The sequence below is a fragment of the Gopherus flavomarginatus genome, chromosome 6 (assembly GCF_025201925.1).
Source record: "Gopherus flavomarginatus isolate rGopFla2 chromosome 6, rGopFla2.mat.asm, whole genome shotgun sequence".
Lineage (NCBI taxonomy): Eukaryota > Metazoa > Chordata > Testudines > Testudinidae > Gopherus > Gopherus flavomarginatus.
Genome location: NC_066622.1, coordinates 64886000 through 64912724, shown reverse-complemented (window position 1 = coordinate 64912724; position 26725 = coordinate 64886000). Strand labels below are relative to the sequence as shown.

The 26725-nt window shown below is 43.5% G+C and overlaps 1 protein-coding gene and 1 long non-coding RNA gene across 2 annotated transcripts in view; one reads left to right on the top strand and one right to left on the bottom strand.

Annotated features, from left to right (window-relative positions):
- ANXA7 (annexin A7) overlaps positions 1-8619 on the bottom strand; it is a 49854-nt gene extending 41235 nt beyond the window's left edge. Inside the window, exon 1 of the mRNA XM_050960221.1 lies at positions 8521-8619. The gene's annotated coding sequence lies outside the window, so the exon portion shown is untranslated. The remainder of the gene's footprint in view (positions 1-8520) is intronic.
- Positions 7796-18811, top strand: LOC127054339 (uncharacterized). Its single transcript, XR_007775232.1, has 2 exons — positions 7796-8136; positions 18308-18811. It is a non-coding gene; the product is annotated as an uncharacterized LOC127054339 (long non-coding RNA).
- The last annotated feature ends 7914 nt before the right edge of the window (positions 18812-26725 follow it).

Genomic DNA, 26725 nt, shown 5'->3' with positions numbered 1-26725 from the left:
TACATCTTATAGAAGAATAATGACCAGTTGGGGGTTGAGTCGGCCTTCTTTTCTCAGTTGTTTGTCCTGAATCTGGCATGCTCAGCTGTGACCCATTGAGGCACAGTGACACTTGTCAAACTCAAAAGTTTTCTCTATTAAGTACAATTTAATTTTAATTTTAAAATTTTGGGTTTGAATCATTGTCTTCAGATATTTATGCCATTTACACTTTGCATATAACTCCATTTGACAGTAATAAGACCAGTCAGTTTCACAATGGTTGCTTAAAGGGGCCCCTAGTGTCTGAAAGTGATTTACCTATCATTACTAAACAAAAATTACTAAAACTGAATGAAAAAAAATATTTTCAGCTTGTCTACTTTGTTTAATTTCATTAGTAAATTACAGCCCTAAGTAGGAAGCTTGCCACTCTAAGGGGACTGGAACAGGTTTATAAAACCAAGGATCCTGTTGGTATAGTTTCCGTAACATAATTTTAAAAATATCAGATTTAAAATGTATGATAGAATTTGAGCCATACCACAGTCCTGCCTGGACTGCAAAATCAACTGTTGGAGGATCTGGTTGCAACACAGTTGTTTCCCCAACAGTTAAAACAGTTTAATTTTTTAGAGCAAATGAGATCCAACAATCCTTTAACTAGGTCTTGAAACATGCTAAAAACATTGACATAAAATTTCATTTTTCATAATTTAAGATTTTAGTACCAGACAAGAAAACTAAACAAATGTTTTAACCTACATGTTTCCCTTTGATTTGTTAGTGAAAGCAGAAGAGTGAAAATAGATACCTTCACATGAGGGAGGGCAGGAACAGGAAGAAATTTCAAACTTCTAATATTCAAATAAAACAGACCAGTTGTTCAAATTGTCTAAGTCTTTGATTAGCAAGTTAACTGCCAGTTTATGCTTGTGACTACCTGTGACACTGCTAACATATGCAATAGAGCTGTCTCTATTGTTACCTTTTTTAAACTTTCCTCCCTTGCCTTTGTCTATTTATTTGCCTGTTTTGTATTGTCTAAATTGTAGACTATGCGCTCTCTGGGGCAGGGATTGTATTTGTAGCATGGACTGTATTTGTGTTGTAGAAATTTTCATGAGGCTCTAATCCCTATTTGGGGTCCTTGGGCACCATCACCAGAGAAAATTTTTTTGTATTTTCTTCATCTGTTAAAATTAAAAAAAAAAATCATTTTCTTCAATTTGAAAATAAAGAATGTATGATTTAAAATTATGTAAATAGCTTGCACAGAGGGCATAGTTTCAATAGTAACGCCCATATTACAACTAGAACTGGATTGAAGACTAATCCTCAGCTATGGTTCAAACACTGTAGTAACCAGTTTTCAAAAGTTAATGTAACCTGGCAGGAACATTTATTGAAATAGTTTTGAGCATGTGCAGATGCTTTCCAGAAGAGAAATTAAATCACTTGCATAATATGGGACTAAATACTTGTTAAACATTAGCCAGATACATGTCCACAGCACATAAACTCACTTATCTCTGAATGCCTTAGCGCAGCTTGCTGCCTTCCTAAACTGTGTCAGGGAGATCTCACAGATCAGTCCTTGAGAAACACTGCCTACTAGAGTATCCCAAAGCAAAACTGAGACTTCGCCGTTTCTTAAGGAAGTTTCACATCACAAAACTGAAAACAGATTTGATCAACAGAAACCTCTCTTTTTTTTAAATGTAGTTTTAGTTCCATGATTTTTCTTAAAAGCAGTTTGTGATGCATGAAATGGATGCCCTCTGAAGCGCTTTCACTGAAACATTATTCAAATATACTTGTAATCCATCCCTGTGCCCCCAGTGACTCAGCAAATAATGCCCATGAGTTTCAAAACTCTTGAAGTATGGATCCTCTTTTCTGTTCAAAAGTGAAACTGCCTTTATTTTTCACTCCATGCATCTGATGAAGTGGGTTTTAGCTCACAAAAGCTTATGCCCAAGTAAATTTGTTAGTCTCTAAGGTGCCACAAGGACTCCTCGTTGGGTTTTTTTGTTTGTTTTTTTTTAAAGAAACCTACAGTTATTCTATAATTATACAATATGAATGAATTGGCTGGAGGAGAGACACAAACAAGAGCCTGAAAAATATATTTGCACTAGAGAATGACTAGGAAGGTGTTCCTGGTAAAAGAAGGTGTCTAAATCATCTTTCATTTTAAAAAAAGTTTCTATCCTCACAATTACAAGGACAGTCTTTCAAATGCAGCGCTGTCTTCTCTAGTCTGCAGACCACTCTAGAGTCAGCCTCCCTTTTTGGTTATAGCTTCCCCAAAGAGCAGTAGAACACGACTGATAAGATGTGGTAAGTTTCATTATCGTTATTCAGAACACTGTGGACAACTGTGAAATAAGAATTCTGTCAGTTTCACTTATCAGAGGGGTAGCCGTGTTAGTCTGGATCTGTAAAAGCAGCAAAGAGTCCTGTGGCACCTTATAGACTAACAGACGTTTTGGAGCATGAGCTTTCGTGGGTGAATACCCACTTCATCAGATGCATGTAGTGGAAATTTCCAGGGGCAGGTATATATATGCAGGCAAGCTAGAGATAATGAGGTAGTTCAATCAGGGAGGATGAGGCCCTGTTCTAGCACCTGAGGTGTGAAAACCAAGGGAGGAGAAACTGGTTTTGTAGTTGGCAAGCCATTCACAGTCTTTGTTTAATCCTGAGCTGATGGTGTCAAATGTGCAGATGAACTGAAGCTCAGCAGTTTCTCTTTGAAGTCTGGTCCTGAAGTTTTTTTTGCTGCAGGATGGCCACCTTAAGGTCTGCTATAGTGTGGCCAGGGGGGTTGAAGTGTTCTCCTACAGGCTTTTGTATATTGCCATTCCTAATATCTGATTTGTGTCCGTTTATCCTTTTCCGTAGCGACTGTCCAGTTTGGCCGATGTACATAACAGAAGGGCATTGCTGGCATATGATGGTGTATATTACATTGGTGGACGAGCAGGTGAATGAACCGGTGATGGTGTGGCTGATCTGGTTAGGTCCTGTGATGGTGTTGCTGGTGTAGATATGTGGGCAGAGTTGGCATCGAGGTTTGTTGCATGGATTGGTTCCTGAGCTAGAGTTACTATGGTGCAGTGTGCAGTTACTGGTGAGAATATGTTTCAGGTTGGCAGGTTGCCTGTGGGCGAGGACTGGCCTGCCACCCAAGACCTGTGAAAGTGTGGGATCATTGTCCAGGATGGGTTGTAGGTCCCTGATGATGCGTTGGAGAGGTTCTAGCTGGGGACTGTATGTGATGGCCAGTGGAGTCCTGTTGGTTTCTTTCTTGGGTTTCTCTTGCAGTAAGAGGCTTCTGGGTACACGTCTGGCTCTGTTGATCTGTTTCCTTATTTCCTCATGTGGGTATTGTAGTTTTGAGAATGCTTGGTGGAGATTTTGTAGGTGTTGGTCTCTGTCTGAGGGGTTAGAGCAGATGCGGTTGTACCTCAGTGCTTGGCTGTAGACAATGGATCGTGTGATATGCCCGGGATGGAAGCTGGAGGCATGAAGGTAGGCATAGCGCTCAGTAGGTTTTCGGTATAGGGTGGTGGTAATGTGACCATCACTTATTTGCACCGTGGTGTCTAGGAAGTGGACCTCCCGTGTAGATTGGTCCAGGCTGAGGTTGATGGTGGGGTGGAAGCTGTTGAAATCATGGTGGAATTTTTCCAGAGACTCCTTCCCGTGGGTCCAGATGATGATGATGTCATCAGTGTAGCGTAGGTAGAGAAGGGACGTGAGTGGACGAGAGCTGAGGAAGCATTGTTCCAGGTCGGCCATAAAAATATTGGCATATTGTGGGGCTGTGCCGCTGATCTGGAGATATATATTGTCATCAAATTTGAAATAGTTGTGTGTGAGGATAAAGGCACAGAGCTCACCAGCCAGTTGTGCTGTAGCATCATCAGGGATACTGTTCCTGACAGCTTGTATTCCATCTGTGTGTGGGATGTTCGTGTAGAGAGCCTCTACATCCATGGTGGCTAGGATGGTGTTTTCTGGAAGGTCACCAATGCATTGTCGTTTCCTCAGGAAATCAGTGGTGTCACGGAGATAGCTGGGAGTGCTGGTGGCATAGGGTCTGAGTAGAGAGTCTACTACCCAAGATCCACAAACCCGGAAATCCTGGACGCCCCATCATCTCGGGCATTGGCACTCTCACTGAAGGACTGTCTGAAAAACACCATCCTAGCCACCATGGATGTAGAGGCTCTCTACACGAACATCCCTCACACACAGATGGAATACAAGCTGTCAGGAACAGTATCCCTGATGATGCTACAGCACAACTGGCTGGTGAGCTCTGTGCCTTTATCCTCACACACAACTATTTCAAATTTGATGACAATATATATCTCCAGATCAGCGGCACAGCCCCACAATATGCCAATATTTTTATGGCCGACCTGGAACAATGCTTCCTCAGCTCTCGTCCACTCACGTCCCTTCTCTACCTACGCTACACTGATGACATCATCATCATCTGGACCCACGGGAAGGAGTCTCTGGAAAAATTCCACCATGATTTCAACAGCTTCCACCCCACCATCAACCTCAGCCTGGACCAATCTACACGGGAGGTCCACTTCCTAGACACCACGGTGCAAATAAGTGATGGTCACATTACCACCACCCTATACCGAAAACCTACTGAGCGCTATGCCTACCTTCATGCCTCCAGCTTCCATCCCGGGCATATCACACGATCCATTGTCTACAGCCAAGCACTGAGGTACAACCGCATCTGCTCTAACCCCTCAGACAGAGACCAACACCTACAAAATCTCCACCAAGCATTCTCAAAACTACAATACCCACATGAGGAAATAAGGAAACAGATCAACAGAGCCAGACGTGTACCCAGAAGCCTCTTACTGCAAGCGAAACCCAAGAAAGAAACCAACAGGACTCCACTGGCCATCACATACAGTCCCCAGCTAGAACCTCTCCAACGCATCATCAGGGACCTACAACCCATCCTGGACAATGATCCCACACTTTCACAGGTCTTGGGTGGCAGGCCAGTCCTCGCCCACAGGCAACCTGCCAACCTGAAACATATTCTCACCAGTAACTGCACACCGCACCATAGTAACTCTAGCTCAGGAACCAATCCATGCAACAAACCTCGATGCCAACTCTGCCCACATATCTACACCAGCGACTCCATCACAGGACCGAACCAGATCAGCCACAGCATCACTGGTTCATTCACCTGCTCGTCCACCAATGTAATATACACCATCATATGCCAGCAATGCCCCTCTGTTATGTACATCGGCCAAACTGGACAGTCGCTACGGAAAAGGATAAACGGACACAAATCAGATATTAGGAATGGCAATATACAAAAACCTGTAGGAGAACACTTCAACCTCCCTGGCCACACTATAGCAGACCTTAAGGTGGCCATCCTGCAGCAAAAAAAACTTCAGGACCAGACTTCAAAGAGAAACTGCTGAGCTTCAGTTCATCTGCAAATTTGACACCATCAGCTCAGGATTAAACAAAGACTGTGAATGGCTTGCCAATTACAGAACCAGTTTCTCCTCCCTTGGTTTTCACACCTCAGGTGCTAGAACAGGGCCTCATCCTCCCTGATTGAACTACCTCATTATCTCTAGCTTGCCTGCATATATATACCTGCCCCTGGAAATTTCCACTACATGCATCTGACGAAGTGGGTATTCACCCACGAAAGCTCATGCTCCAAAACGTCTGTTAGTCTATAAGGTGCCACAGGACTCTTTGTCAGTTTCACTATGTCCCTGTTTGGAAAAATAAGAGCAATGGGGGAAGCACTGAAGTTGTTGGCACTGGACTTCAACAGTGGCCCTCTCTCAGGACTTGTCTTTCATAAGGGCCTAGGACTAGTAAAAAATATTGTAAATCAGAGGCACCACTGCAGAGCTCTTGTCATAAACAGATAGTAGGAGTTAACAGAACAGAATTACTTTATATCTCTTTTGCCTGTAAAGGGTTAACAAGATCAGTGAGCCCGGCTGTCACCTGACCAGAGGACCAATCAGGGGACAGGATACTTTCAAATCTTGAGGGAGGGAAGTTTTTGTGTGTGCTGTTAGATTTTAGTGGTTGTTCTCTCTGGGGGCTCAGAGGGACCAGACGTGCAACCAGGTTTCTCTCCAATCTCTCCGATACAGGCTCTTATAAGTTCAGAATAGTGAGTACTAGGTAGATAAAGCGAGTTAGGCTTATGTTTGTTTTCTTTATTTGCAAATGTGTATTTGGCTGGAAGGAGTTCAAATTTGTATTTTGCTGAAAGGATTTTAATTTGTACTTGTATACTTAGGCTGGGAGGGTATTCCCAGTGTCTATAGCTGAAAGACCCTGTAACATATTCCATCTTAAATTTACAAAGATAATTTTTACTGTTTTTTCTTTCTTTAATTCAAAGCTTTTCTTGTTTAAAAACCTGATTGTTTTTTTATTCTGGTGAGACCCCAGGGGACTGGGTCTGGATCCACCAGGGAATCGGTGGGGAGAAAGGAGGGAAGGGGGAGAGAAAGGTTAATTTCTCTCTGTGTTAGGATTACTTTCTCTCTCAGGGAGAGTCTGGGAGGGGGAGAGAGAAGGAGGGAGGAAGGTGAATTTTCCTCTCTGTTTTAAGATTCAAGGAGTTTGAATCACAGTGATCTTCCAGGGTAACCCAGGGAGGGGAAGCCTGGGAGAGGCAACGGTGAGGGAATGGATTTACTTTCCTTGTGTTAAGATCCAGAGGGTCTGGATCTTGGGGGTTCCCAGGCAAGGTTTTGAGGGGACCAGAGTGTACCAGGCACTGGAATTCCTGGTTGGTGACAGCACTACAAGTACTAAGCTGGTAACTGAGCTTAGAGGAATTCATGCTGGTACCCCATCTTTTGGACGCTAAGGTTCAGAGTGGGGAAATATACCATGACAGCTCTCAACTGCCACCTTCCTAGAAAGTGTAACTCCAAAAGCTATCCACAAACTTTAGTTTTCTACTTATGTATTAACAGCCCTTTGTCTGCACTTCCTACAACCTCCAAAGGTCTCCTCCTTAGCAAAAGTGGCAGGAAAGGGGTGTGGACAGCAAAGCAAAAACATATTAAAAATCTAACAGAGCATGTACAAAGTTGTAGGTGATTCCTTTTACTGGGTTAACTAATTTCAGGAAAGGGAAAAGCATTTACACATTTTTGATTTCTCATCCCTCGCCAAGGGTCACTATAAGGAGAGCCAACAAATGGAGTGAATGTGGCTCAAGCGTAGAGAGCACCTGTAATCACTTCATTACATTGTCCTTCCCACGTTTTAATTACACTTTTCAGTATTTTTTTAAAAAATGGAGAGACCTCATTTTCTAGATAGGTATTAGAAAAAGGATCTGATAAGCTGAGGAAAATCAGAACCAGCCTTTCACATATAGGATCCCCATACAGTGTCTACACTGCAAGTAGGCATCCATGGCATGATGATGGGCCCATGCCATCGGACTCCAATTTGTGTGGGGCTCAGGTTGTTTCCTTGCTGTGTAGGCTTCTGGCTCGGAGCCCAACCTCTGGCACTCTCCCACCTCGCAGGGTCCTAGAGCCTGCCTACCAGACCCAGACAAATGTCTACACAGCCATTTAAAGCCAGAGACATGGCATGGGTCAGCTGCAGTTGCCAAGGTGCAGTGTAGACATACTCAAACAAGACTTTGTCTCCATTAGAAAGTTGTACCACTTTAACTATATTGGCATACAAGTGGTACAAGCTCCTAGCCTGGACTAAATCAGTATAAAGGTGCTATGGGAAGGGAAATAAACTATACCAATGCAACTGCATCCACAGTAGGGGGTGTCATTGGTATAACTAGGCTTGGAAGGATTACATTTTTACTGGTAAATAGCAATAACTGTGAATGTCACTGTACACACAGCAAGCCAAAGGAAAACATTTCCATCAATAATCGTTTTACAAATAGGCAACGTAAGAAAAATGCTGCTTTAGAAACTGATTTAAGGATATTCCCGTTATACATTTTCACACGTGATGTTGACAAATTGTGATTTAACAGTTAGAAAGCTTTCACTTTGGAAATCAACACCAACCGTCAGTCAATATGTCAGCCCCGCTCTGCCCGTAATTTCCCACCACGCAGAGAACGTAAGTCAATAAAAATGTTTATAAAAAGCTTAAAAATAAACATCCCCCAGAATTATTCCCGAGCTCCCCGACGGACTCCAGCCCGAGCCCAGGCGCGATTCTAGCCGGGTGCGGACCCCGGGGCCGCCAGGCGGGCGAGGGAGCCGCGCCCCTGTCCCTTCCGGAGGGCAGGCAGGAGCCGGGCGGGACTGAGCTGCCCGCCCCCCGTGTTGGGAGGCAAAGGGCCTGGCGCCAAACCCCTCACGTTTCCAGGGGGCTGCCCAGAGCGCGGGCGGCCTGGGACACGCTCGGGCCTGCCCGGCGCTGGGGCGGCCCTGCCCGGGGAACGCAAAGCCCCGAAGCGCTGCCGGGAAGGGAGGAGCCGCCCCCGCGCCCCTCACTCACCTGAGCCGTCAATTCGCTGCCTCCGCACTCGCAAAATGGAGCCTGTAGGGCCGGGCCGCCCCCGCCCCTTCCCCGGGACCCGCCCCGAGGCAGCGCAAGCTCCTGGCCGCGCCGCGGAGGGAGGAGGCGGGCGAGCCTCGTCCCCTGCTCGGGTTCTGCCTATTGACGCGTAGAGCCGCGGGATGGGGCTTAGCGGGGCTCGCCTCGCAGCGCGCTCACTTCCCGGCCCCGCGCGGCTGGTGTCGCTGTGGCCTGGGCACATCGCCCAGCCCCCTCGGCCCGGGCAGCTGCGGCCCTAGAGACCCCCCCCATAGCAGTATGGGGGCCTGCCGGGGGGGCTATTGCAGCTAGTACCCAGCAGGAGAGGCCTCCCAGTTCTGACTAATCCAACCCCCCCCCCTTCCAGGGCAGGTAGGGAGACTGTCAAGGAAAGAAGCGGTGGGCACCTCTACCCGCCTTTGGGGCATGGGAGCGACTCTCGCCTTGGCACGGCCATGTGCGTGGGGGCTGTAACATGTAGGGTGACCAGACAGCGAGTGCGAAAAATCGGGACATCTGGTCACCAAGCATGTGACAGCCTTCCCCTAGGAAATACAGAGAGAACCGCCCCCAAAGCAGCAGCCGGTGTGAGCCGGATACAAGCTAGCTGGAGCATGGGGAACAGGGAGCACAGCACTAGCTTGGAGTCACGGCTGCAGATGCACTTCTTAGGGGATGAGTTAGCTGACTAGGTTTCGTTAGCAACTCAGCAAGCAGAGTGTGCTCCAGCTCAGGGGGAGCACTAGGACTGCCTACAGGAAAGAAGGGCGGAGTCTCATTTTCCAAGAATGTCCCATGACTCGGTGGAAGCTTATCCCAAAGCGTAAGGCACCAAGCAACCCTGCTTAGGAGGGTGATCATGTCCCAACAAGTAGTGTAGCTGAACCAACACAGCTTGCGACGTTTAGTTACATCAGCGTAAATCAAGGGAAATTCCATTGTACCTCAGGGAGTTACTCCAAATTTATATCTGTGTAGTCAAAATCAAAATCTGGCCAACAATGTGGTTAAACATCAAATTTATTCAGATTAGTAATCCAAAAGAAAACATTCCTACGATCAGTTATTGACGAGCTATTTTTCATAATCTACAAGTGCTTGTCTACAAGTGCTTGCCTTCTGTACAAAGTGTATATAGTGGTTTTTTACTCCTTCTTTTGGAGTGTTTACTGAACCCCTAGCATAGATTTCAAGGCTAGAAGAGACCACTGTGATCATTTGGTTTGACCTCCTGTATAACACAGACCAGAAATTTTACACAAACTAATTCCTTTTGAACTAGGGCATCTCTGGAGAAAAAAAAAATCTAATCCTGATTTTAAAAATTGCCAGTGATAATCTACCACAGTCTTCAGTAAATTTTTCCAGTGCTAATTAACCTCACTTAAAGTCATGCTAGGAACAGTTTGACTACTATATTTTTATTCTACCCCATTTACCTTGTGACCCATTATACATAGTTAAAGGGCTGTAACCAGCAAAGTTTAGTTTAGTAGGGATCCACCCTTGATAACATAATAGCTACTCTATTACATTAAATAAAGAAGAATCAAGGAGAAACTGATATAATAATTATACAAACAAGCTAGCTGTTTGGAAGCCATGTAAATTCATTTAAGTCACCTGTTGAGAAAAACAAACACTACAATCCATCTCAGTGGGAAGCCAGATGCAACCGCAGCCACTAAGCTATTTCTCTTTTAGCACTACTTAGTACAGGCAGCTGAAAGCCTTTCCCCTACCTATTTTCAGCTCACAGGTATGGTAAAAATTACCAAAGCAAGTGTCTGGTAGCAGGTAAAGAATCAAAACTGATTCAAGCCTTCCCTGGTCGTAGGTGACCATCCCCTCTCTCACCAATGACCTGCACAGGCTTATGAATGACTACATATTGTACATATGTAGCACATTTACCTCTGTCTCTCCTTCCTGTGAATCCATATGCCTGGAAACTCCTCCTTGAATAGGTCTGTACCTACTTCCACAGTCTTCAAACTCACTTCTTCCAAGAGGATTATCAACTCCAAATCATGCTCCTAAAATAGTATGAAGGAAACAAACATCTTAAAAAGTTTCAACACAAAAATAAATCAATGCTACCTCAAGCTTAACAGATCACTTTGTTGTTTTGTTGCATTCTATCCTTCATCTATGTGTTGTCTGTTTAGACTGCAAACTCCACAGGGCAGAGACCTTGTGCTTTACAGACATCTGAAAAGGATAAAAAGGAAATATTTTTTCCACACCACATACCTAGACTACCTGCACATCATCACAGGATATCTTTGAGTGCAGATTCAAAAAAGGATTGACACTTATATGGGCAACAATATCTAGAATTGTGGGTTTTAAGACGGAACCATTGTGATCTAGTCTGTCCTCCTGCGTAAACACAGGTCATAAGACTTCCATGAAATATAGTAGTTAATGCTAACAACAATCTGGAAAGGATATTAAGCCTCATGCTCCCAGGCTTCAAGTCAGTCTCTAGCTCTTAGAGATTAGGAGAAGACAATGAAGGCAAAACTATCCCACATCTACCTATGGCAGGGTTCTTACACCTTCCTCTGGATCACATGGTACTGGACATCACTGGAGACAGGATACTGGACTGGATAGGATTTTCATCAAGATGAGTTTAACTAGCAGACTGTGAGTACTTTGAGAAAGCAATAGCCAGAGCAAGATGGTAAGTGGCATGGGTACATATTGTATAAAGAAAACTGAAGATTTGGCAGGAAGATTTGCTAACAAGACTGTAGTAGAACAAGTTCACCTTCATTGGAAGGTATATTTACTCACCGTATCTTGTTGACTTCCTCCTTCTGAGAGATAACCCTTCTTCCAACATTACTATCAACAGCATACTGGAAGCAAAATTATATTGTTTCAATAGCATAGCATCACTCTCTTGCTCTCCCTCCCCCACCCCCTTGAGTAGTGGAATTTCCCCTGATGTCAACAAGAGTTGTAACAGGATTGAGGGCTGTATATATGGACCTAAATAACTCGTGCTATTTGTAGTGCTCTTCACCTGAAGTTCTGAAAGTATTTTACAAAAGATAATTATCCCAATTTATCAGAGGGGGGAAAACCAAAAACACAGAGCTTATGTGAAGGCCACCCAGCAAGTCAATAGCAAAGCTAGGCACAGATGCGAGGACTCCTGGCTGCCAGTCCTGTGCACTAGCCCTTACACCTCATTGTCTTCCCTTGTGTAATACAAAGTATAATACAAAAGGTCTTCCCAAAGTGTAACACAAAATGTAAGTGACGAGGCAGTAATCCTGCTTGGTTTTAACATGTTACATTTCAGTCAGTGTACAACTGCTGTCAACCACTCTTCCCTACTTTGTGACAGCAATAATTCTGGTCATCTTTGACCTCTCAGATCAAAGTACAAAAAGCCAGCAGCTATATCACTGAACTAAGCCTAAAATATCTAGTATAAAAAACTTGCTGCATCACCTTGTGACCAGAGTAATTAAAATGCAGATAGTCAAGCTTGGCTAAATCTAGTTAACCATCCATGCATGTAAGGAGAAGCCAGTTCAGTTCAGCTGATAAGTAGAAAGGACACAGTGTGTTTGTTTAGCGGCAGAGTGAGAGCCACTACCCACTGAGTCATGTTCTTAGGAATCCTCCCACACAACGCTAGTGAACAGCAAACTACAGCTAGAGGATTTGTAGGTGGATTGCATCCATTATTTCTCTGACTCTGCTAGGTGGAGCCACACTAAAAATAAAAGCCTCACCCTTTCTGTGAACAACACAATACATGGAGCAGGTCTGGTTCTGCTGTGCTATTTAGACAGGAGCACGTCAAGACACAGCTCAAGCTTACATTAAGTACAACTGTTCATATTTTTACTGGGTTTTTTTCAGTTGTCCAGTTTGTTTTCACACACACAACGGCCAGCACTAACAATGATTATCTAATCACAAGCACACTAGTTTTTTTCAGACAGCTCATTGAGATATGTGGCTTTTTGCACATGGCCCATTGCACATTTATAGGTCAAAGTTATTTCACATCTCACCTGCTTTATAGCTGAAACATGACTGCTCTGCACAGCAGCTAGCTGCAGGGAGCAGAAGAAAGCCAGACATGAGGGTACTTTGCTTTAAACTAACAAAAAATCCAGCAACATAACACTCTTCCCTTCCTTTAAAAAGATCTCTATTGACCTGATTTTCAGAGGTGACAAGCAACCTCAATGGCAAATATTTAGAAACTGGGGCTGTCAATTAATCGCAGTTAACTCACGTGATTAATTCAAAAAATTAATTATGATTTAAAAAATTAATCACGATTAATCACAGTTTGAATTGCACTGTTAATAATAGAATATCAATTTAAATGTATTAAATATTTTGGGGTGTTTTTCTACATTTTCAAATATATTGACTTCAATTAGAACACAAAGTGTACAGTGTTTACTTTATATCATTCTTTTTTATTACAAATATTTGCACTATAAAAATGATAGATGAAAGTATTTTTCAATTCACTTCATACAAGTACTGTAGTGCAATCTCTTTATAGTGCAAGTGCAATTTACAAATGTAGATTTTTTTGTTACATAACTGTCCTCTGGAATGGTGTCCAAAGCACAAGGGGCATACAAATGTTTGGCATATCTGGCACATAAATACCTTGCAATGCCGGTTACAAAAGTGCCTTGCAAACACCTGTTCTCACTTTCAGGTGACATTGTAAACAAGAAGTGGGCAGCATATATATATATGTAAATAAACTTGTTTGTTTTCGCAATTGTCTGAACAAGAAGTAGGACTGAGTGGACTTGTAGGCTCTGAAGTTTTACACTGTTATATTTTTGAGTAGCTTTTTTGTACATAATTCTACATTTGTAAGTTCAACTTTCATGATAAAGAAATTGCACTACAGTACTTGTATTAGGTGAACTGAAATACTATTTTGGTTTTTATTACAGTGCAAATATTTGTAATTAAAAATTAATATAAAGTAAGCACTGTAGACTTTGTTATATTGATTTCAATTACAATACAGTGTATGTAGAAAACATCCAAAATATTTAAATAAATGGTATTCTATTGTTTAACTGCACAATTAATTTTTTTAATTGTGTGATTAATCATGATTATTTTTTAATCACTTGACAGCCTTATTAGAAACTGAAGAATTTGATCAGACCCAGATTAATCAACAGGGTTTCCAAAGGAGCCCTATTGGGACTAGTGTTTAATGTGTTAATTATTGAAAAAAGAAATAAAAGGTAGCAAGATCAGACAGGATTTAGAGGAATTGTGAAAGAAGTGTATGAGGAAAACTGTACTAGGCCTCTAAGGCACAGGCCAGACCCTACAGGCTGGGGATAATCAAGGAAGTCCATTCCCACCTAGGGGCTGAGCCATGTAAATAGAAACAGGCCAGGGTCCATAGAGCAAGACAGCAGAGTAGAAGGCAGGTAGGCAGGCTGCTGAGGTGGAGTTTTCTCTCTTAAGCGTCAGGAGACAAGCAAAACCTGAATCTCAGACTTGGGTTTGTGGACATGGTTTAGGAACTCTGGCCTGATAAACTATTTTATTGTAATGATTCCTATCCTGACATTTTATTAATTTGGCTAATATGGGTTGGTGTCTCCCTGGCCTGGTCAGTTAAAGTGAATTTATGGTTCAGTTGGGGAAATTAAGGTGGAGCACACCTGCAGTGCCATACTGGGCTGCAGTGGGGCACATAGGGGCTGCCCCCACCTTTACATGAATCAATACTAGAAAAAAAAAGTGAAACTCTGAAGAAACCTAACATCACAATGGCAGATTAAGTTAGGCGTTGATGAATACAATGTAATGTATGTTGATAGGAATAAGATGATTTGCTCAGATATATTGCTAGAATTTGAACTCTGACATTTAGCTGCAGTTTTTTTTATAGGTACCAAATACAGATTTAGTTAATAAAACTTTCTCTCACTTCAGATTTTGAGGAAAATATTTACTTTATTTTTAATTCAAACCTTCATTAGCTTATGCTCCATATGTGAGAAACATTTTATAATTTGTAAACGTTTCAATAGAAATAATGCTTGTCTTAATAGTGCCAGCAGATTAGGCACCTCTGGTAAGCAAGTTAGATGGCAGCTAAGAATGTGACAAGTCATTGCAACTGTTTGCCTGATTTTATAATTGGTCTCACCATTTGAAGTACAGCATATAGACAAGCAAGTTTTAACATGAGCCTCTATTTTTACTTTGTTTAAGCACACACACCTAGAAGTAGCATAGTCTTCAAATTTTTCCTCAATTTTTTATTCTAATCTCACATGAGCAGTCATCAGCACTACAGTTGCTTTGAGCGATGTAGCAAAAGGCCACTCCACAGTGGTCATGCAAAAATCTGATAAGCAATATACTAAGCAAATAGTCAGGGAGCACCTTCTGATTAGAATAACCAACTCTGCCAAGCATCACTCAAAGAACTACAGTCAGTGGTGGATTTAGAGTTAGTGGGGCCCTGTGCTCAGCTTCATTTTGGGGGCCCCTTTTTGGGACCCGCCAAGAAAAAGAACATTCTGTCTTCTTTCTCCCCAACCCGTTTTTCATTCTTTTTTTTTCTTCATCCTCCTCCTATAAGTAATAGGAAGTAAATGAAAGTAAAGTGAGGTACCTTGATTGTTTTTGTACTCTTATTTTTCCACAGACCACTTGAAAAATTGCTGAGGGTCTCGGCGGACCACTTAATGATCTTTCCAAATATTGTTTGTACCATTAACTATTGTAAAGCACTTTGGATAAGAGCACTTCATAAAAAAAATGTAAAAAAATGTTGGGGTGCAGGGTCTGGCCAGGACTTAGGGTGTGGGAGGGGGCTCAGGACTGGGGGTGAAGGGGCTGGGAGGAAGTTAGGGTGCAGGAGCAGGCTGGGGGTTGGGATGCAGGGTCTGGCCAGGAGTTAGGGTGCAGGAGGAGGCTCAGGGTTGGGGTATGGAGTGCTTACCTGGGGCATCTCCCATTCAGTGTGAGGGGTACAGGTGGGAATGTGGGGGCTGGGGGTACAGGAGCTCCCATTTGGTGCTCAGAGTGGGGGTGAGGATGTGTGGGGGTGCAGGAGTCAGGGAGGGCAGGGAGCATGTGAGGGGGGATGCAGGAGTCGGTGCAGGGGGCTGGGGCTGCTCCCAGCCCTGTGCCCCATCCCAGTCCCCTGCCATGAGTGGCTCACACCAAGGGGCTGGAGGGGGGGGGTATGTGAAGGGGGAGTGCAAGGCCCCGCCTTTACTCTGCCCTGCCCCAATTCCACCCCGTTTCCCAAGGCCCCACCCCCGCTTCTTCTCCACCTCCTCCCCTTGAGCATACTGCATCCCCACCCCTACCTCTGAAGCGACCTGAGCACAGGCAAACAGCTGTTTAGTGGTGGGGGAAGCACTGGGAGGGAGAAGGAGGGGCAGGGGAAGGGGCAGGGTCAGGAATGCGGCATGCTCAGGGAAGGAGGGGGGGAGCATGGCTGCTGGTGGGGGTGGAGCCTGCAGCAGGAGCCCTAGGAGCTGTCAGGACCAAGCTTTTGCCCCAGCCTCTGCCAAGCCCTGGGGTCCCCTGTTGTTGAGGGGCCCTGTGCCAGGGTAGCCTGTGTTTTACTGTAAATCCGCCTCTGACAACAGTAGAACAGAGTACAGAAAAGTAATCAACATCAGTTCTCTTGAGACAGAATTTGCATGGCCCTATGCACACCGCAGCACATTTCTGCTGTAGAAGCTTTGAGCAGCTAGAAAGTGCTGGAGTTTCATTACTAACCCCCAGCCTGCAATTAAAAAAAACACACATTATCCTTGTTATATACTAAAGATCCACAGCAATTGCTAATTCTGATAAATCAGTACAGACCATGTTTGGTGTGAACACAAAGCAATGCCAGTCTTTTTTCAGTTTCCCAGTGCACTGGCTCTAAAAGAGGTTCACAAGCAGTCTTGAACTTCAAGGATTTAAAAACAGCAGACACAGTAGCACCTGCGCCCTTGCTGAATGGCAGATTACTAAGAGTTATCATGCACGGGCTCCGCAGAGACAATAAGGCTAACAAATGCTTTTAATATTGATTTGTACTAGAAGGGGCTGCTTCAATCACAAGCTGTTGCTTTAGCAGAGGTTGACTCATTGGAATATATGCCTGGGAGGAACCTGGTCACAGGCAGCCAGAAGGTGGAATATTTTACACACACCTTCAGCTCTCTGCCAAGTACACAGTATACCCCGGGGGGAATAGATTGTTACATACAGTTGATACTAGATATGACAATGAGTTCTCATTTCAACATGGTTAAATACCTGCAAGAGAACAGGTGCTCAACTGTCATGTGTTCAGAGAATCATGGCAACACAGTAGCCAGAAAGATCAGCTCTGACCAAGACAGAATTTATGAGAATAGCAGTTCAAGTATTGACAGCCCATCTCTGGGTACATCTAGACTACAAAAAAAATAATGTGGCAGCATGTCTTAGGGTATGTCTACACTGCAATTACAAACAGGAAGCTGGCTTGTGCCTGCTGTCTTGGGCTAAGTGACTGTTAAATTGCAGTGTAGATGTTTGGGCTTGGGCTGTAGCCTGAGCTCTGGCACCCTCCCACTATGCAGGGTATTAGACCCTGGGCTCTAGCCTAAACCCAAATGTCTACACCCTTAAACAGCCCCTTTGTCTGAATCAGCTGGAATGGACCAGTCCCAGCTGTTTAACTGCAGCGTAGACATACCCTCAGAGCCCAGGTCAATTGACTTGGACTCATGGTGCTCACACTACAGGGCTAAAAATAAAAATGTAGACTTTCCTGCTCAGGATCTGAGACCCACTCCGCTCACTGGGATTCAGAATCCAGGCTCTAGGCCAAACCCTACTATTTTTAGGCCCATAGCATGACCTCATTTCAGCTAACCTGGACTCCGATTGACTTCCTGCTCAGGTGAAAGTGGATGTGCGTGTGTATGTGAAAAGTCTACTGTTCCCTGTGAAATGAATTATCTTAAAGTCTGTTACAACATGTTTAGAGAACTTTCTGGGTACCCAAGTGAAGCAATCAGTTACAGCCGTCCATGCACCCTTAATAGGGCCTTCAAAGGAGAAAAAGGGCTCAATTTTTTTTTTTTTATTACAAACACACATTAGACATACACATCTCATCTATTGTGAAAGATTCAGAGGGGATGGGAGAACTAGAGTTATGACATTACAAGAGAATAGAAGTTGAGCATTTAAAGGAAGGCCTTAGCTTGGACAATTTAAAAGCTGTTTCTTGTTAATCCTTATTTATCATTGAATATCAGGGTTGGAAGGGATCTTAAAAGCTATCCCTCCCCTATTTAGGGACTATTGTATTTGCATTTGGATCAAAAGATCTCTTTGTTAAAGGAAAATACTTACCTGAGCTACTTGCACAGCCAGGGAAGTCCAAGATGCCTCGTGTTTCCAAGGTTTGCAGGTAGGGAGGTTGTTTGTTTTAAAACAAGCAGAATTTTTTTTTAAAGGGAGAGAGCATGACCCGTTGTACCTTAAAGTAGCACCCTGGAACCCCCATATTCACCACTATCATATAATTATGTGTTTTGTACAAAGTATGCCATGTAAGGTATCATTTTAAAAGTCTTGATTTGTTGAACATTAATATCCTCTTTGATTGTATGTGCTATCATTGTATGTGGAGTTATGAAGCATTGCTATATGTGTTACTGAAATACGTTGTGAGGCTGGGAAACACCCATGGTCAACCTTTCAATTGCAGCAAAGGACCAGCCAGTTATGTGCTGATGGCCCATTAAAAGGAATCCACTCTCCCAACAGCCATCCCAAAAACTTCTCAGAGTGCGCAGGCATAGGCAACGGAGACTGCTTGACTAATGCGGACTGCCCCTAACCCCCATGTTACAGGAAGGATCTTCACAGCTGGAAGAAAATATAAGAGAAGGGCAGTGATGTCATCACTTGGCCTGTTTCCCCCTCCCTCCTCCAACTCAACACCTGGAGAACAAAGACTTTGAAGTAGGGAAGGGTGGTCCCAAGCTGGAAATGGAGTCCAGTTTGTGTATTGAGAATTTATAACCTGCTCATACCATCTGTCAGGGTGAGACATTGTTTGATTCAAATCCTGCTTAGTTTGTAGAACTTAGACAGCAAATTTATTTTTGTTTTTTAAAATTACCAACTCTGATCTCTATGGCTGCTATTTATAATAACTACAGAAAAATAAATTTGAAGTGAATAAACCTATTTTATGTTTTACCTAAAACGGTGTTTTTTGGCTGATGTGCTTGGGAAATCTCAGCTCAGTTTACAAAGGCTAGGACATGTCCATTCCACACAGAGAGTGGTGAATTACTTAAATGACGTAAACTGGCCAGGCTTCTGACCAATGTAAGATAGTACAGTTCTGACAAGCTAGGGGAAATTGGCTGGAGCCTCCCTATTGATGGTTCATGAATGGCTGGGAGATAATTCATGTAATACAGTTGCAGGCAGAACTGCAATGTCTCAATGCATGGATGAGATGATGGTGTAGAGAGGAGGGGGTTAGGTTTTTAGGAACTGAGGAAACTTCTGGGAAAGGGTGAAGTCTGTCTAAACCAAAATGGAACCAGATTGCTGGCACTTAAAATTAAAAAAATCGTAGAGCTGAGGGAAAGCTGAACGGTGTGGAGGAACACATGCTTCAGACAGAGACATTCCTTAGGGGAGGATCTATTAATGGAGATTCTCTGTGTCCTAGTAAGGAGGAGAGGATGGACGATGATAAAATACAGGTAGGGATCTGATGAGAAACAGTCAACTGAAAGAAAAAAAAAAAAAAAAAAAAAAAAAAAAAAAAAAGAGTCCCATCATCTAATTGCAGACAGCTAAGAAGTGACAACTTTTTAAAGTGCTTATATACAAAACCTAAAATTCTAAATAATAAGATGGATATTAATATAATAGACATCACAGAAACTTGGTGGAATGAGGATAATAAATGGGAAGCAGTAATACCAGGCTACAAAATATTTCAGAAGGAACAAAACAGGTCGTGCTGGTGAGGGAGTGGCACTATATGTGAAAAAGCATAAAATCAAATGAAGCAAAAATCTTAAATGAACCAAACTGTACCACAGAATCTCTAAGGATAGTAATTCCATGCTCTGATAATAAGAATATAGTAGTAGGGATATATTACCGACCACTTGACTGGGATGGTGATAAGTGACTATGAAATGCTCAGGGAGATTAGAGGCTATAAAAATAAAAAAAAACCTCAATAATAATGCAGGATTTCAAATATCCTCATATTGACTGGAAACATGTCACTTCAGGACAGGATGCAGAGAAAGTTTCTGACACCTTAAATGACTGCTTCTTTGAGCAGCTAGTCCTGGAACCCAGAAGAGGAGAGGCAATTCTTGATTTAGTCCTAAGTGGAGCACAGGATCTGTTCAAAGAGGTGAATATAGCTGGTAATAGTGACCATAATATAATTAAATTTAACGTTCCCGTGGTAGGGAAAACACCATAGCAGCATTTAATTTCAGAAAGGGGGACTACACAAAAATAAAGTTAATGAAACAGAAATTTAAAAAGGTACAGTACCAAAAGAGAAATACCTGCAAGCTATATGGAAACTTTTTAAAGACACCTTACTAGAAGCTCAACTTAAATGTATACCCCAATTTAAAAAAAACATAGTAAGAGAACCCAAAAAGTGCCACTGTGGCTAAACAAAGTAAAAGAAGCAGCTAGAGGCAAGAAGGCATCTTTTAAAATGTAGAAGTTAAATCCTAGTGAGGAAAATAGAAAGGAGCATAAACTCTGGCAAGTAAAGTGTAAAAATATAATTAGGAAGGGCAAAAAAGAATCTGAAGAACAGCTAGCCAAAGACTCAAAGTAATTGCAAGAAAATGTTTTAAGTACATCAGAAATGGTAAGCCTAATAAACAACCACTGGACGATCGAGATGCTCAAGGAGCACTCAAGGACAATAAGGCCATTGCAGAGAAACTAGATGAATTCTTTGCATTGGTTTTCAAAGCTAAAGGATGTGAGGGAGATTCCCAAACCTGAGCCATTCTTTTTAGATGACAAATCTGAGGAACTGTCCCAGATTGAGGTGTCATTAGAGGTGGTTTTGGAACAAATTGATAAATTAAACAGTAATACATCACCAGGACCCCACGGTATTCACCCAAGAGTTCTGAAGAACTCAAATGTGAAATTGAAGAACTATGGTTTGTAACCTATCATCATTTAAATCAGCTTTTGTACTGGATGACTGGAGGATAGCCATTGTGATACCAATTTTTTTAAAAAGGCTCCAGAAGTGATCCCAGCAATTACAGAGGTTGGTAAGCCTGACTTCAGTACTGGGCAAATTGGTTGAAACTACAGAAAACAGAATTAGACACCTAGATGAACACAATTTGTTGGGGAAGAGTGAAGATGGTTTTTGTAAAGGGAAAATCATGCCTCACCAATCTACTATAATTCTTTGAGAGGGTCAACAAGCATGTGGACAAGGGGGATCTAGAGGATATAGTATACTTATATTTTCAGAAAGCCTTTGACAAGGTACCTCACCAAAGACTCTTAAACAAAATAAGCTGTCGTGGGATAAGAGGGAAGGTCCTCTCATGGACTGATAACTGGTTAAAGACATAAAACAAAAGCTAGTTGTGACAGGTTGCCCTCCTTCCGGGGTGCTACTTGATGTACTGGAGTACTGCTAAGCCTGTTTGTTCCCCCTTACACAGTCCTTCTGAGCTAGGCCCTCAAGTCTCCTCCAGCACACACACAGGTAGGGACACACCCAGCTGCAGAAAGACAGACACTGAAATCAGTTCTGCATGGGAAGATTCAGCTCAGGGATTGCCCAGCACTTAAGTGCACACCCCCTCTGGAATGCAAACCCAAAACTCTTATTGTCTTGCACTGCAGAGAATGGAACAAAGTAAGCTCATAGCATTCGCTCCCTCCCTCAATATGGAAGAAGATATGCACAGCTTTCCCCATCCTCCCAGTTATGAGTTCCAGAAACTGGTTTCAGAGAGGAGAAAAACATGTTTATTAACTACAAAAGATTGATTTTAAGTGATAAGAGATAGCAAACAGATCAAAGCAGATTACCTAGCAAATGAAGCACACACCAAGCTAAGCTTAATATACTAAATAAACTGGTTACAAGTAGTAATTTCCCATCCTAAATTTTGTTTTAGGCAGATTGCAGTTTCTTGAAGGCAAGCCACTCTTGCTTGCAGCTTAAATCTTCAGATATTTATTTCACAGGCCAGATACCTTCTCAGCCTGGGCTCAGCTCTTCTCTGCTCCTTAAAGTATGTCTTCACTGGCTACGTTAAAGCACTACCAGGACAGTGCTTTAACGTTGCTGTGCAGTCACAGAATAGCACTGGGAGAGCTCTGTCCCAGCGCTATCAAAAAAAAAAAAAAAAAAAAAAAAAAAAAAAACACACACACAACACACACACACACACGCACCACCTCCACGAGGGGTCTAGCTACCAGTGCTGGGAGCAAGGCTCCCAGCATTGGCGCACTGTCTACATTGGCACTTTACAGAGCTCTGATGGGCCTCCAGAAGTGTCCCACAATGCCTATTCTAGCCACTCTGGTCATCACTTTGAACTCTACTGCCCTGCCCTCAGGTGACCAACCATCAGACCCACCCTTTAAATTCTCTGGGAATTTTTAAAATCCCCTTCCTGTTTGCTCAGCAAAGCGTGGAGTGCTCTCAGCAAATCCTTCCAGGTGACCATGCCTCCATGTGCCAGGCAATCCCCAGTATGGAACAATGGCAAGGTGCTGGAGCTCATGAGTGTTTGAGGGGGAAGGAAGCTGTCCAGTCCCAACTGTTCTCCAGCTGTAGGAATTACAACACCTTCAGGCAGATATCAAGGGACATGATGGAGAGGGGCCATGACCAGGACTCACTGCAGTGCAGTGTTAAAGTGAAGGAGCTGTGGAACACCTACTTCAAAGCCTGCAAGGCAAACCGCTGCTCCGGTGCTGCCCTCGCGACCTGCCGTTTCTACAGAGAACTGGACGCAATACTTAGGGGTGACCCCACCTCCACTCTGAAGACCACCATGGACACTTCTCATGCCTTGTTGAACTGGGCTGTGGAGGAAAGCGGGAGCAAAAGGTGCTGAGGAGGAGGAGGGAGACAGCCCAGCCTCCCTAGATGCATGCAGCCAGGAGCTGTTTTCAAGCCAGGAAGAAGGTAGCCAGTTGCAGCAGATGGTGCTTGGGGAAGAACACACACCAGAGGAGGTGCCTGGTAAGCTGCTTTTCTTTGGGAAGGAAGTTATTCAGTGCAGGCTCTTGGGGCGAGGAGTGTTAGGGCTGCATGCATGCCTAGATGCAGAATGGGGCATCGACGTGCTCTCTCACATCACGGTAATCGGCCTCAGTGATCTCTTCAAAGGTTTCAGCCAGAACTTGGGCAATGTGCTTGCACAGGCTTCGTGAGGCCCACTGTGGTCCTTGTCCCAGTTAGGCTAACTTGTCCACGCCACTGTGCAGTGATGGGCATGGGAGACCATTGCTGCACATGGGCCAGAGTGGAAGCTGCATTGTAGAAGATAACCCTCCCTTGCTTCCCAGATCACCGTCAACAGCAAGATATCTTCCAGGGCAAAAACTCATGCTGTGGAAAATGTGGGGACAGTGTTCAGTACGGGGGCCCCCTGCAGCTGTTGGCTCTCCCCAGGGCACAGAACCTCAGAGGACAGTATGGATGTAAAACAATCAGTCCCCCTTGCCCCTTTGTTCACTCACCATTTTGGGGCTCCTGTGGGTTATGCGCACTCGCTTTGGGACAGGTTTTTTCCTGCTATTGTGTAGACTGTGCTTGCCTTTAAGTACAGCCAAATCATTGCTCTGTCTGGTGTGAACAATGCTGCCTCTGTTAAGTGTTGCAGTTTGGTTTTACAGATGCAAGCTTAGGATCCCAGCCGTCTTTGTTATCAATGGCTGAAAGACTCCAAAGAATCAGGAAGTGGCCACGTAGAAGCCAAGACAACATGCTGCATGAAGTAATGCAGCAGTCCCTTAATGAAAATCAGAAAGTGCAGGAGTGGCAGGCGAGTGAAAGGAGGGTCCACTAGCAGAATGTGGATCGCCAGCACCAAAGCACAGAGCAGTCATTCTGCACCAACTCAGGCTGTTGCTGAACCACTCCTTGCTGCTGTAAAGGCTCCCTGTGTAGGGTTTCATGAGCCATGGTATTAAAGGATAAGCAGGGTCTCCAAGGATCACAATGGGCATTTTGACTTCCCCTATGGTGATCTTCCAGTCTGGGAAGAAAGGCCTGGCTTGCAGCTTCCTCAACAGGCCAGTGTTCCAAAAGATGTGTGCATCATGCACCTTTCTGGGCCAGCCTGCGTTAATGTCAATGAAACACCCACAGTGATCCACAAGCGCCGAGAGAACCATAGAGGAATACCTCTTCCAATTTATGTACTCTGAGGCTAGGTGGGCTGGTGCCAAAAATTGGAAGATGGGATGAATACATCGCCCCTCTGCAGTTAGGGAAACCCATTTGTGCAAAGCCAGCCACAATGTCATACACATTACCCAGAGCCATGGTTCTTCTGAGCAAGATGCGATTAATGGCCCTGCAAACTTGCATCAACACTATTCCAATGTTCGACTTTCCCACTCCAAACTGGTTAGCAACCGATCAGTAGCTGTCTGGAGTTGCCAGCTTCCAGAGTGCAATAGCCACCTGCAGGCAGCTCTCAACTTGTGTCCTTGAGCCACAGGGTGGGGGCAAGCTCAGCACACAGTCCCATGAAAACTGCTCTTCTCATGCAAAAGTTCTGCAGCCATTGCTCATCATCGCAGACTTTCATGACGATGTGATCCCACCACCCAGCGCTTGTTTCCAGAGCCTAAAAGCAGTGTTCCACTGCAGTGAGCATGTCCGTGAATGCCACAAACAATCTCGTGTTGTAAGCATTATGTGAGTCAACATTGTCGGACTCCTCACTGTCAGTTTGAAGCTCAAGGAGTAATTCGATTGCCATTCATGACGTGCTGGCAAGACCCATCAGCATATTCCTCAGCAGTTCAGGATCCATTCCCACAGACTGAAAGGGAAGACAGCACAGTACAAAAGATGTTGAGAGATGGCACCAAATGTGCCCAGAATCACAGGGATTGCTGGGATGCGAAGCCATGCATCACAAGGCAATGGGACAGGACTCAGAATGCCCCCCCACCGCCCTCTTCCTACAAGCCACAGCGCCAGAATTGGAAGAGGTGCTCTGTGGCATAGCTGCCCATAGTGCACTGCTCCCATTGCCACTGCAAGTGCCACAAATGTAGCCACGCCAGTGCGCTTGCAGCTGGCAGTATAAACACACTGCAGCGCTTTCCCTACTGTGCTCTCCAAGGGCTGGCTTAACTCATAGCGCGCTACATCTGAAAGCGTATCCATGCCTCAAGTTTTGTTTGAAGAAATTTCAACTGTCCGGACATCTAAGCATGCGTTCTGCACATTTTACAAGTTCTGCAAGTATCACCACCTCTCCTCTGCTTCCTAGGAGTTGTGTAAATTTTCTTTCTAGATGCATAGTGAAGGAGGCAAAAGTCTAACTAATTATCACTACATTTGCAGTAATGCATGGCTTTATTTGAACAGAAGATGCACAGGCACACAAAAAGTGCCATTCTGAAATTGGTTAGAAAATATGGACAGAAAATCCATCACTAGAAAACCCAAGGAGTAGAGTTTAGGAAAAAGTTACCGAGTAACCTACAAAAAAAGCCAAGTATAAGCATGAATGGAACTGCTGGATAATTAATTTTCCATCTCCACTTAATGATATGGCATTAAGTTCTATGGCCAGCTGTCCCCATACATTATTTGGGCTCTCTTCTCTAGGAACTCCGCTCAGCAATACAGCCTCTCACTGGTAAGGGTCTCCTCTCACCCCCTGCACCACATGAATACAGCCCACAAAGGCAGTTGCTTTTAATATGTATTTAGCCAATCCTACATCCAGTTTTAAGGTGTCTATTACCATTCTAAAATTTTGAAGTGCATGTATACTGTAGTTATCTCAAAGTGTTACTACTTTCTTACCTTTTCATTCTGAGAATGCTGCATTTTAATTTTGTTGTGTATAGTGCTCCATTTATGAAAAACTGTTGGTTTTAGTTATTTCAACCTGTAAAGCACTATCGGAGAAATCAAGCTTATTTCAGCATTGTTATATATCACAGTGAACTGCAAAAAGGAAAAAAAAAAAATTGATCCTTTTTTTGCTTCATGATTAAAAAAAGGTTTAAAAGCCCCCCCCCACCACCACCACCAGCTTGTTTTCTTACATTAGAAATTCAGGTTATCTTGGGAGACTATGGTGATTGGAGAACTAGTAAAACTGTAACATCACGAGCTAAAAGTGTGTTCCTTGAGAAAACAAGAGGGAAAATGGATTTTTGTTCAGATTTGTAAAAAATCTTGGCTTTGGTTTTAAAATTTAACTTCAGTAACTAACACACTTTGGAATAAGGAAGCCTTTGTTACAGATTCAACATTCATCCATCTTATGTTTTTAATTAAGATGTTAAAGCACAACAAAAATCCTGGAGACCATTCAGCAATCCTCTACCAAAACAATGACCTTCTACAGGCCTTTGTCAAGTATACAGAAGCAGAGAGGACAAGACCAGTTTAAAAATTCTTTGCAGGCCACCTTTAAAAGCCAGATTTGTAATTTGCATCCCATTTCAGAATTTGTATCTGACAAATCTAACACAGATGGAGTCAATGCAACACTAGCTTCAATGTTCCTCTTGAACTACATTTACATTCTAATGCAATAAAATGACAAATGTATTTTTTGGCAGAAGTCTCATTAGACAAGCCATTCTCAGCACACCTAAACAGCCTTGCAGAGGAAACATTATTGGTTGACCCTAGAGAAAAGTCAGGTTTGCAATCAGATGCAAATCAGACAGCATCACAGTTCCTCCAACTGAAAGTCTGCTGGGCATTGAAATAGAACTTCTAGGGAACATGAGAAGTTTCCAATTTACAGAATCTAGTCAGCATTATAGTCTTAGGACTAACAAAAGGAAGAAGCCTATGCAATGCTCCTCTTGCTCATTTTAACTTCAAAAATTCATACTGGAGTCTTCTTTGAATCACATGTGGTGT